We start from the raw sequence: 13,324 nt of genomic DNA, 5'->3' as shown, positions 1-13,324 counted from the left end.
GCTTTGGCAGGGGGCTGGACTCAGTGGTCTCTGGAGGTCCCTTCCAACCCCTACAATTCTGTGATTCTGTGAATATCATGGAGTTGTTTGGATGGGGAAAGACTACCCCTTTGAATGACCTTTTGTCAGGGCATGTCCTGGGATTCCTAGGATCCTCAAAATGCAGCACTGCTTCTGTCACTGAAAAATGGGGCCCTGTGTGGGACGGAGGGAGGGTCCATGAGTCCCTGGCCCACCTGACTGAGTATTTCCATGGTCTTAGCAAAGACATACTTACAACTTGAGAATGACAGTTAGCTGTGTTCATGGTGGCATGGCCACTTTTAATGGCCTTGAACTGTCTGAACATAACTGAAGAGGCTCAGGCTGATGCAAATCAGCTATTGAATGATAGTGTTGAAAAACTGGAAAGACAGGTGGCAGTTTTGATGGGGAAAAAACCTAATTCAATCATTCTCCTATGGAAGATCAGGAACATCTCTCTGGAAGACCATGGGGACCCTGTACAAGGGAATCTGTATAAAATGGACTCTGTAAATGAAGGCACTAAAAGGTCAGATTTTGAGGTTCCATTTGGACTAGATCTATTTGAGATCTGACTGATTGTAACCCAAAAATGAAAAAAAAAAAAAAAAAAAATGCAGGATAGGCTGGTGGGAGTGCCCTGACCAGTATCCAACCCCCCAAACCCTGCTGCCCATAATACAGCAGCTGAACTGATGGATATAGTACAGTGGTTTAGACAGAAACCAAGAGAGCATGCCAGCATAGCTGCTCTGGTTATGGGACATGGAGGCAGAAAGCGCTGTGGTGAATGGACTGGAAATTTCAAAACTGACATCCATTACTACTCACCCTGCCCTCAGGCAAAGACTGTATGCTCTGTCAACATAATGAGGATAGCCATTTGATCAGTGAATGATTTATGGCTGTGTGTCATATAACATGGCCAAATAAGAATGACATAGCATTAAATATCAGCCTGTGGTCCTCTATGGAGGACTAACAAAATTATATTAGAGAATTAGGCATGAAAGAGGCAATCTATGAAGATGATTTTGAGAGCCCAGTCAATAAATTTTTCATCAGGAACGAGGGATCTCATCCTACAGCCATCACCTTTACATCAGTATGGGTCTATGTTATCCATACTGAACCCCCCAGTGGCCCTCAGGTGCTGTAATACAACAGGCTGCCCAATTGATGGGGAGACAAGAGTGCCTATGGCCAGATGCAGGCTCTGAATGGTGGTGGAAAGGTCTGAGAAAGGCAGAGAACCATCTGCTGCCATGACTTAGGCGTCCAGCCCCTAAGGTAATCCAGTCTGGACCCATTAGGGTCTTGAGACAACAAATGTTTAAAGACCAGATTAGAGCAGGAGTTCAGTTTAAAAAGATCGATGGACAGCATAATCAGGAAAAAATATCTGTTAAACAGGCCCAAGCACTGAGTATTTATAGTCCAACCTTTTCAGCCAAACTAGATGTGAATGTAACTCAAGAAGGGTCTGGATAGGGGCTCTGGCAGAGCCAGAGTTCTTTGTGAACCCCTATGAGGTTTTGGCCACAGGTTTGGCATGGAGCAGAATAAAGATACATCACAGTTGAAAAGCATTTATTGGCTACCTATTCTACACTACAGGTGGTAGAACCAGTAGCTCAGATTTCAGAGGTTATCGTTAAACAACAAGGCCAGTCCAGGGGTGGGTAAAAGATCTAACACACATCTCTATGATGGGGGTGGCCCAATCACAAGCAGTGGTGCGCTCAGTTGTTCTGCTTGCCTGCTCCTCAAGGAGTTAAGAGAAATCTATGCCTGTTGCGTGTTCGAGTGCATGCGCAATGCCATGTGGAGGGCTTATCACAATAAAGATTGGCGGATTTGCTGCGTAGACCGGTCAGAACTCAGATCTGCGTTGTGCTTCCTGTGGCACCAAACGCCCAACAGTGGCAGTTCCGTGTATTGGCCAGCAGGTGGCAGCAGAGACCACGGAAAGAACGTCTGCGGGACAGACCCTGGGGATCCGTTCTCTTTTGATTATAGGGGAAGAACACAAAGATGGAAGAGGAGGGAAGGGGGAAAAAAAAAGAAAAAAAGAAAAAACCAAACCACAGCAAACAAATAAAAACTTCTCCAAACGTAGCAAACTTGAATGTCTGTCAATAAATAAATGAGTAATTGAATTGATGTCCGTTTCAGACAGTCCCCTGTAGAATCAGGGTAAGGGTTAGGATTAGAGTTACATTGCAGGTTAATGCTGTTATCTTTACAGCTCCTGTGAGGGTTGGGGTCTGGGTCAGGTGTTTAAAAAATGAAATGAAAAAAGAATTAAAAAAATATATTGAAAGCTTCAGATTTCCTTACTCTTTGTGGGAATCATATAATGTGCAACTCAGATCTACCTCTTCGTACCTCTTTTGTGGTGTAGGGAACCTGCTTTGGCAGGGGGACTGGACTCAGTGGTCTCTGGAGGTCCCTTCCAACCCCTACAATTCTGTGATTCTGTGAATATCATGGAGTTGTTTGGATGGGGAAAGACTACCCCTTTGAATGACCTTTTGTCAGGGCATGTCCTGGGATTCCTAGGATCCTCAAAATGCAGCACTGCTTCTGTCACTGAAAAATGGGGCCCTGTGTGGGACGGAGGGAGGGTCCATGAGTCCCTGGCCCACCTGACTGAGTATTTCCATGGTCTTAGCAAAGACATACTTACAACTTGAGAATGACAGTTAGCTGTGTTCATGGTGGCATGGCCACTTTTAATGGCCTTGAACTGTCTGAACATAACTGAAGAGGCTCAGGCTGATGCAAATCAGCTATTGAATGATAGTGTTGAAAAATTGGAAAGACAGGTGGCAGTTTTGATGGGAAAAAACCTAATTCAATCATTCTCCTATGGAAGATCAGTAACAACTGTCTGGAGGACCATGGGGGCCCTGTACAAGGGAATCTGTATAAAATGGACTCTGTAAATGAAGGCACTAAAAGGTCAGATTTTGAGGTTCCATTTGGACTAGATCTATTTGAGATCTGACTGATTGTAACCCAAAAATGAAAAAAAAAAAAAAAAAAAAATGCAGGATAGGCTGGTGGGAGTGCCCTGACCAGTGTCCACCCCCCAAACCCTGCTGCCCATAATACAGCAGCTGAACTGATGGATATAGTACAGTGGTTTAGACAGAAACCAAGAGAGCATGCCAGCATAGCTGCTCTGGTTATGGGACATGGAGGCAGAAAGTGCTATGGTGAATGGACTGGAAATTTCAAAACTGACATCCATTACTACTAACCCTGCCCTCAGGCAAAGACTTTATGCTCTTGTCTGGAGGGCTTATCGCAATAAAGATTGGCGGATTTGCTGCGTAGACCGGTCAGAACTCAGATCTGCGTTGTGCTTCCTGCGGCACCAAACGCCCAACAGTGGCAGTTCCGCTTATTGGCCAGCAGGTGGCAGCAGAGACCACGGAAAGAACGTCTGCGGGACAGACCCTGGGGATCCGTTCATTTGATTATAGGGGAAGAACACAAAGATGGAAGAGGAGGGAAGGGGGAAAAAAAAAAGAAAAAAAAAAAAAAATCAAACCACAGCAAACAAATAAAAACTTCTCCAAACGTAGCAAACGTGAATGTCTGTCAATAAATTAATGAGTAATTAAATTGATATCCCTTTCCCGCCCCCCCCCCCCCCCCCCCCCACCCCAAATTCTGAGATGAAAAAAAAACACTTCTTTTAGAAGAAAACAGAGTAGTAACAACTTCTGTACCTACATTCACCACTCTGAGATCCTGTCTGGGTCTCCCAAGGCTTGTAAATAACCACTGGGTCGGTTCTGATGTCGCGTGATTTGTTGTCAGTTCTCTCATGGTTCTCCGGTCAGTTCTCCGGTGCCAGGATCTGCCACAGGGCATTCTGACCACGGGCATCATGTTTCTACGCTGCCGCCTGCATTTAACAGGCAATGGGACTGCCCAGCATGTGCAAGGCAGCACCTCTTTCACACCACCGGAATGTTTAAGGCTGTTGGGATTGTTGTTAGCGTCCCATTAACACTGAGGCTAGAGATACCCTTAGGATTGACATTACTATTAGCATTACTTTGATGGTGCCCTATCTGGGTCATTTCCAGGGGATGTCAGGAGTAAGGCACAGTGTCAGGAGAAAAAGAACAGACTCTGTTACTTTATAAACGTGATAATAGAGAGAGTTCATTGGAAAAAATACAACTCTTAAATAATGCAAAGCATGCTTCTGATTGGATGCAGGCATCATCTGGGCTCTGATTAATATTACTCTTAAGGTAAAGATTATTGTTACCATAATGATTTTTTTTTTGGATTATGATCAGGGTTAAGGTTCCTTTTGCTACAAACTTCTAGCATCATTTTTGTTGTTGCATTTGGAGTTAGGGACGATTTTAGAATCAGGGTAAGGGTTAGGATTAGAGTTACATTGCTGGTTAATGCTGTTATCTTTACAGCTCCTGTGAGGGTTGGGGTCTGGGTCAGGTGTTTAAAAATGAAATGAAAAAAGAATTAAAAAAATATATTGAAAGCTTCAGATTTCCTTAATCTTTGTGGGAATCATATAATGTGCAACTCAGATCTACCTCTTCGTGCAGTGACTGCCTGTAAATTTGCTGGAGCCTAATATAATATGGCCTTGTGCTTTCCACTAACTCACCTTCATTTCATTTTCATTACATTTGCTTGGTAGTCAGATTTTGGTGTGTGGATATTTTAAAACAATCTAACTGACATTAGCAAAAAATTAAAAATAAAATTAAAAAAAAATGCACAACAGCATCGTATCAATTTTTATAGATAAGATAAAGAAGAGCAGTTTCCCTTAGTTTTCTGTGCCTCTTTACTTTCTTACCCTCTCCCCTTGTGTGAGAAACTCTCAAAGTCAAAGATTTCTAGTTAGGCAAAGATGGCAGCGATAGCAGCAGTGCTTATTCATTATTGCAATACTGCGCGCACATCCCCTATTGGCAAGGGAGAAACTGCACACCAGTCAGTGAAATCAATTCTGTTCTGTGCCCTAAACCCACTGCAGGTGATGCTCTCATGGCTCTCATTGGTTGAGCATCTCAGGCTCACAGACTCCTCGAGACTGTGGCTAGGATTCATTTCCATAGAAGGTCAATTACCAACCTCTTGTTTTTAGGTCTGCCTTGTACTTTTCTGCGGACAGAGAAGGGCAATGTTTCCAAAAGTCAGTACATTCATTCTGTCCTGTGCTGGGCTCTACCCACCCTGTATTTATCTTGTGCTTGTCTCAATTCTCCCCATGTCAGAATGCCCCCAGTCTGAACTTAATTCTGTTCAGCAACTTTCTTGGTGGAAAAACTACTTATACAGCTGTTTTACAAGAGGGTTATACATTCAGTTAGGGCCTACACTATGTACTGAAAATACTGGAAACTTCCACTGCAAAAACACAATCTACCTCTCCCATCTGTGCAGCCTTGCAGACCCAGAGCATGCCAGGTTATTTCTGCTTTCATAGCATTTGCATGCTGTAGGGTGAGCACAAGGTTCTGCTGCTTGATTCTTCTGCAAGAGCTGCCTACCGGCAAATGGTTGCAGGGATGGAGGATGTGACAGAAAGCATTTGTCTCCACAAGAGCAGAGTTACATTCAGTGCAGAGTGTGAGAGTCAGGTTGGTGTGGAAAAGCACTGACACGCTGGGGATGATGCAGTGCTCACATGTCTAACACTCACAGACATTACTGTCAGAAGGATGGTGCTGTGTTGTGCTTCTACCTTTGGCAGCCCCTGGAGAAATGCTATGGCACACAGAACACCTTTGTATTGCACTGACTGCTGCCATGCAGCATGGATTTAACACACCAAATCCAGAGGAGCATGACTGCATCTAACTGCCCTGAGAAAAACTACTGTAGCTGAAGAGATGAGGAGGCAGCTGCTCATCTGCAGAACAAGCAGTACTGCCAGACATTGGGCCAGGTGAGCACCTCCTGCTGCAGCGTGATGATGACAGGGCTGGAGATGATCTGCAAAGCCAGCTTAAAAGTGGGAGACGTGAGTCAACATGGCAGGAGGACAGAGGTGTTAGGGAGCAGCCAAGGCATCAAAGAGTATCAGAAGGCTTTGAAAAGTATCACAAAGTGACAGCCAGGAAGACTGGGATATATCATGAGCAGCAACCTGGATGCTAGAGATTATTTGCTCCCATACAAAATGGTAGAGATCTTGCTGCAGACATCCCAAAGCCGGGCAAAATGGGAACCCAGAGCTCTGCCTGCACGAACCCCACAGCCATAGCATTGCAAGCTGAGCTGCCTTGCTGTTTGTTGCATTCATCCCAATCCCTGTGATTGAAGACTCAGAATGCAGTCGAGGCGATGACTGAGCATGAGAGTGACTTTATTCAATAAAAGACAGGAGGGCTTGAGAGGTCAAGGGTGAAGATGGGACTCCTCTTGTCAAGATGAGAGTGGCTCAGAGCGGGTGCTGCTGCCTGGTGCCTGGGACTGGCAGCCTGACTCTAAGTCCCCATCTAAGATGCTCAGCTTCACCTCACTGATGCTGCCCTGCTCCTGCATGGTGGTGCTGCTGCTGGGACACTCGGGCTGTGCTTGGGATGGGCAGCACTGCAAAGGCGCTGGGTCACAATCCAGGCAGGTGACTGCTGTGTCTGGCAGGCTCAGGTCAGGAGCTTCAGCAGAGCCAGGAGATATGAGAGCATGAACGTGGATGAGCCCCTTGTGTCCATCACTGTTACCATGTGGAAGGCTGTCATCCGAATTGCAGCGATTCATGCTTAATAAGAACTCTCCATTGATGGAAAGACACTGCTTGGTTTGGATCTTTGGGGTTGACAAGGGCTCGAATCACCTAGGAAGGCATAGAAACACAAGGGTTAGTTTCAAACATTTGCAAGTTGAATCATGAAAGGTTGTTGATACTTGGTAATAGAGTGGCGGCAGGAAGAAGCAAGTAGGCTTGAAGCAGCATAGCCACTGTCTTGAAAGTGATCCTCATTCAGGTCCAGCTCGTGTGTTGTTTCACTGTAATCTGCTTCTTTGGGTCTACCTAGTGGGCAGCAACACTCGAGCTGTTACTGATATCATTGAAAAGAACTGGAGACAATTGTTCTATTCCTAAGAGCTTCAAGGTGCCTAGAAGCACAAATAGAAACCAGCAGTATTTCATCACTTCACCAAAAGGAAGGTCAAACACCTGAGCTGTGAAGAGCAGTTACAGAACCTATGCATAAGATCACACCAGACATACTTTGTTCTAACAACAGTTATGGCACATAGTCCATTTCCTTCAATATTCCCAAAATGAAATGATGTGGAGCATTACAGGGAAAGAAACACTGCACACAGACACTATGACCCTGATTAGACTCAAGCAGCAGACTTAAAACAAGTCAGAGTTTTTGATTCCAGGATATTTCAGGACCTATCGTGTGAAATTCAGTTACACAACAGTGCCTAGGTGCCTGCGTTTCAAGCAACTTTCAGATCACAGCCATGTAAAATAAAAACAAATTCAGTGCAGAAATAGCAAGCCTGTACCTTAATACTCATGAGATTATCCATTTTTTACTGCATTCTGACTAAGTTCTAAAACTTGCTCATCCCAGTTCACTTCAACAAGTTCCACCAGTTCAAGCAACGCAGTTCTGAGATCCGGTGTATGTTAGGCAGATAGAATTGAACAGTGCAGAAATAATCTCTGACAGCTTTAAGAGCTCTGTTCTGCTTACAAACTCTCAGTCCAAAACTATTCACAGTTTTAAGGAAATGAACACCTGAAGCAGTTGGATCATCTGCTGCATTCTGCTTCTTGGCATCATGATTAGCACAAAGGGTTTTCTGCTGTCCTGCAGAGATGGAAAAAGTCCTGCTTACAAATGGACCAAGTTTCAGTGTACAGCAGAGTTTGTACCAGACTAAAAAGCCACGCCATTCAATTCATGTGCTCAGGTTGTTATGCACTCCGAAAGGAAACAGAACTAACTGTTGGATTCTGAAGGCAATCTGTGGGGTCCTACATTACCTCCTGATTCTGGAAGAGGAAATTCTAATAGCAAATGCAGAACTTTGATCTTTGTAGACATGAGAAGAGCTGGCATTTAGGAACATTCATTTCAGGGAAATCAAATGATGTGTCTGTATTTTTACTACAGATAGTATAGGGAGCAGCCAGTTGAAGAACCAGATACAAAAAATCCAGACCATTGGCAAGAAAATACTTCTCCTTAAATTCTGTATGCTATCATGGTACAGAATTAGGCTACAGTGCCACATAGGCCAACCAAGCGTAGAACCAATTCCACTAAATACTGGTAGACAAAGCAGCAAAAACAGGGACAATATTCAGCAGACAGGCCTTTCTACTCACAGCTCAGCATGTTCTGCCATCCGAAAAGCAAGGCCTCTTGTCAAGCTCAGCTATTTCCTTTCTCAGTGTATTCAAGCACCACTGATACCCACTGGTATCCTCCTGTAGAGTGCCATCATATTGTCATCATCCAAAGGGAAAACCCACACAGCAGAGCATACAGCACTACACCCATGCTCCAAATATCCGCCTGAAAAACAAAAAGACAAGCTTACAAACCTGAAGCACCTCAAATGGCTTCCTGACAGACTGGATTGTCTGCTCTTGCCAAAGCCCACATATAGCCCATGAAAAGCTGGCTCTTTCCCTCAGGAAAAAGAGCCTTATCGTCCCAGAGAAAGCATATAACCCTCATTCAATTGCCCTTTCACTCAGCTTAGAGCACTACTAAAACCAGCATCTTCACCTTAGCTCATCACACTGCTGCAGTTCCTTTTACAAGGATTTCACTGGCAAAAATGAAATCAAAGCCGTCACAAGGGATTTAGCACAGTTACGTGTTACTGGCTACGAGAGCTGTCAGCACAGTCACCTGTCTGGCTTTGCTGCTGTTCTATTTATGTACAGGCACAACAAGGTTCAGACACCTCACAGTGCAGTTCTCACTTTGACTGTAAAGAAAAAGGAGGCTTGAAAAGCAGCGTGTGGAAAACAAAGAAACAAGAATTAGAACAACAGTGGGGCCATGGCACTTGTAGGAATTGCTCCGCCTTTAACAGCAATTCAAGAAGTACGAGGGCATCCCAAACCAGACCAGTTTGGACAGATTAACAACTGCAAGTAGTGGGTTCCAAAATTCCAGACATGAAATCAAAGCTGGAAAAACTCTTCACATTTTCATCTCTCAATTTTTAGTACATTGTGCATTACAACGGAAACAATTCTTCACATACAACTTGGAAGCTAAAGACAAGTCTGACAAAACAGACTGCACAAAAATGATGGATAATTAACAGAGCAAATTGCTCTTTCAAAAACTTAGTAATAGAAAGAGATCTCTGAAGTTGCTGTTCTGTAGAGCACCAAAGCAGTCGCTTGAGGCAGTTCAAGATTAGCCTGAGACAAACCAGCCAGCTGTGTGAACTGAGACCAATTGCACTTCTTCTATTTTACTTTCATTCTATGTGACCTCACTAAGCAAATATTGTCTAAGACCATGAGTATCACATAAATGTGCAGATCTCAAGCTGCTCACTTATCTAGTACCCTTGGCATGATGCTTTATTTTCCTCAGCTATTCATCTAGATTGTGTCTGTTGATTGTGCAACAACAGCCTGTTGGTCTCGATTACCTGTAAGAGGCTTTAAATTTGGCCAGGAAAAATCATTTGAGGATAAGTAATTATCTGGGACTCAGTAAGGCAGTCTTCCCATGCTTTCATAACAGCCGAGATACACACACACACAAACTCATGGAACCCCACTGCTTTGCACAATCCTGTGCACACTCACATGTGTCATGCACTGATTTCCCAGCCAGTCCTCATGGGGTCTATTACTTAGGACAGGAGTGCAGGGGAGCAGCCAGAAGCTGTTTGCATTCCCTGCTGTCTGCTGGGCAGCTTTGCTGGAGATGCTTGGGTTGCTTTGCTTTTCCTTGGGACGTGGGAAGGAGCTTTGGGTTGGAGGCACATCCCGTGCCAGAGCATCTCGATGGCACGTGTGTGGCACTGATCTGCAGCAGATGAAGGGGAGGAGGTCCCAGCACAGCCCTGCACCATGCTCTGCCACACTGGGCAGCTTGTTCCTGGCTCAGCAGCGTCATCAGACAAGAAGCAGGGAAGGAAATCAAGGATGGGGGGTACCATCAAACGCAGTTAGTGCATGCCTGTGCAAGACAAACAGACCCAGAGCTTGCGGGTTATTCCTGCTTTTGTAGCATTTGTGTGCTGTAGCTGAGCAAAAGGTTCTGCTGCTTGAATCTTCTTCTGCAAGAGCCACCTACCGGTAAATGACTGCAGGGATGGAGGATGTGACAGAAAGCATTTGTCTCCATGACAGCGAAGTTACACTTGGTCTAGAGAGTGAGAGAGGCAGGCAGCACTGCCTGATGTTGGTCAGGGCGAGCTCCTCCTGCTGCAGCGCGATGATGGCAGGGCTAGAGATGATCTGCAGGGACAGCTCACAGGTGGGAGCCAGGAATGGACACGGCGGGAGGACAGAGGTGTTAGGGAGCAGCCACGGCATCAAAGAGCATCAAAAGGCCCTGAAAAGCATCACAGCCACAGCCAGGAAGCTTGGGGTTTTCATGAGCAGCATCCAGGATGCTAGAGACTATTTGCTGCCATACACAACGGCAGCAGAGCTCTCGCTGCAGGCATCCCAAAGTCAGGCAAAATGGGAACACACCCAGAGCTCGGCCGCACAAACCCCACAGCCAGAGTGTTGTAAGCTGAGCTGCCTTGCAGTTTCTTGCACTCATCCCAATCTCTGCGAATGAAAACTCGGAATTCAGTCAAGGCATTGATTGAGCACGAGCGTGCCTTTATTCAATAGGAGAAAGGAGGGGGTGTGAGGTCTGGAGGAAAGATGGGACTCATCCTCTCTTGTAATCATGAGAGCTGCTCAGAGACCGTGCTGTTGCCCGGAGCCTGGGACTCGTGTCCTGATTCTGTGCCCCCCTGCGAGATGCTCAGCTTCTCCTCGGTGATGCTGACCTGAGCCTGCATGGTGGTGCTGCTGTCGGGGCACTCAGGCTGTGCTTGGGCTGGGCTGCACTGCAGAGACATTGAGTCCAGGCTGGTGCCTGAGGTGTCTGGTGGGCTCAGGTCAGCAGCTTCAGTAGGGATGGGATGAATGAAGGCTTCAACGATGATGACCTTCTTCTCTTGATAGCTGATGTTATACGGAAGGCTTTCATCTGAACTGCAGCATTCTGTGCTTAGTAACAACTCTTCATTGATGGAAGATGCGTCATCGTAACATGCCCTGCGTCTTGGGGATATACAAGGGCTCGGGTCACCTAGGAAGGAGCAGATGTACAGCAGTTAGTGTCGAACGTTCGCAAGATGAACCATGGAGATTCTTGACATTTGGCTATGTAGTGGTGGTGGGCAGAAGCAAATAGGCTTCTAGCAACAGTGTCACTGTCTTGAAAGTGATCCACGTGCAGGTCCAGCTCTTGTGTTGACAAGAGACTCATTTGGGAAAGACAGGGATCAACTGAAGATGTCAGGCACGGGCTTGAACGCCAGAAGGAGGTACAAGCCCACTGAAAGCATGAATTCTACCTGTGTTGCTGACAAGCAGTGTTTTGTAAGCTGGACTTGCACCCTTACCTGCCAGGACCAAGACTTCTGCTTCAGAGGGCTCCCTGGCACTGCTCTGCAGTTGGTGTTTGGCCACAGGGGATGGTTTGCCCAGGCAGAAGCAGGAACACCAACTGCCAGCTGCTGACTCTGCCCTCTTCCTGGGAGAACTCATTCTGCAGAGAAAACAGAGCATGCTGTCAGACGTGGTGCAGGGTGATGGAAGAGCTGCACCGAGCCCTGGCCAAAAGTTGCCTGTTCTGGGCACTGCCTGCTTTCTGCTGAAACACAGCTTAGAAACGCCCTCTGTTTCAAACAGCAGAGGATGCTTCCATTCCTACAGCTCAGCCCTCAAGTCCTGAAGGCTAAATACCTCTCAACGATGTCAAGCAAGGACATGGATCCAGAGAATGTCGGAGGCTCAGGCTGCTTTGCTCTCCCAGGGCTGACCTTCACCAGGGAACAAAGGCCGTTGATGAGCTTGCCCCATTTCTTTGGCTCTGCGCAACAAAACAAAGAAACCAGTTCATTTCAGGCCTGGCTCGGTTGGACGAAGCTGAGCGCAATGCATTCGACAGAGCATGTAACAACGGGAAGAACATTCCCAACAAGGACACGCAAGAATGGATTTTCCCCATCCCTGGAGGTGCCCAAGGAGATTACTGTAGTTCTCTTTCTAAGCTTGCTGAACTTGGGCATAAACAAACCCCCTGAAAGTAACGTTCTGACCCTATTTGACTAACTCGCATTGTCAAATGTAAATTACGCACCTGGCTTTGGCAATGAATTGAGGAGGGAATCGGGAACTTTTCCGCTGATGAGTTCCATGCACTCACCAGGGAAAAGCCCAACCTGTAATTAGAACAAAAAGACAGGTGAGCATTAGCCCGAGCCCAGAGCCAAAGGGAAGGTCCACTGACAGTGACACAGGGCAACTGTTTGCATCCAGCAGCCATCCTGTGCAGGCAGAGCAGCTCCAAGCTGAGATTCCCAACTCTACTGAAGTTGTGCTCTCTAGTCAAAAACGTGTGCCAACCTCAAAGCCACGCTTGCCTCTCCACCAGGGGCTCAGCCTGTTGATATGTCCTCATATCAACAATGCTCACCAGATCTCCGACCTGAAAGAGATTGAAACATCAATCCCAGATTCAGCAAATCTGGTAGGAAAACAAAGCAGAAAGGACTGCCCTCTTCTATGCACGACAACACGGAACGCCTGGAACTGCTTACCTCCAGAGAGAGCTCATCTGGCCCCTGGGCGACGTGGCTCTTAATAACATGGGCTGCCGCAAATGCTGGTACGTTTAAAGATGACATAGCACGCACCAGCTGCGGCTTCTGCATGTTATCAGCCTGCAAAACAGAGAACAGGCCGTGGTCAGGAGCTGAGGACAAACCACGAGGATTTCAAGGTGAGGAGCACATCTGCAGAGAAAGCTGCAGCAAATGCGCTCCGTCCTTCTCAGGAGCACTTCAGAAGGAGCTGCACGTCTCATAGCTCTGGAGCAGCACTTCTTCCCCACCCTTCACTACTCCAAGCAGCTCCAACAAACTTCTCAGAAGAAATCCAGGCCAGCACAGACCTGGCAGACCAGAACCAAGTGCAGCTTGTGTGACGGCAGTGCCCACTCCTTGCTTCCACCCTGCTCCAGCAGGTTAAGGAGTCTGAGCCTCACTGGCCTTTGACAACTCAAGA

The 13,324-nt window shown here is 46.4% G+C and overlaps 1 long non-coding RNA gene across 1 annotated transcript; it reads right to left on the bottom strand.

Moving 5' to 3' along the window:
* Nucleotides 1-12,398: 12,398 nt before the first annotated feature.
* On the bottom strand, nt 12,399-12,977 carry LOC146755817 (uncharacterized). The gene is made up of 3 exons (XR_014937889.1): nt 12,859-12,977; nt 12,665-12,746; nt 12,399-12,480 (listed from the first exon to the last, which is right to left on the bottom strand). It is a non-coding gene; the product is annotated as an uncharacterized LOC146755817 (long non-coding RNA).
* Between the last annotated feature and the right edge of the window lie 347 nt (nt 12,978-13,324).

The sequence above is a fragment of the Coturnix japonica genome, chromosome 30, assembly GCF_054131305.1.
Source record: "Coturnix japonica strain WE chromosome 30, WE-NBRP24, whole genome shotgun sequence".
Classification (NCBI taxonomy): domain Eukaryota; kingdom Metazoa; phylum Chordata; class Aves; order Galliformes; family Phasianidae; genus Coturnix; species Coturnix japonica.
The sequence above is the reverse complement of the archived record's forward strand: the minus strand, read 5'-3'. Positions and strand labels throughout refer to the sequence as shown.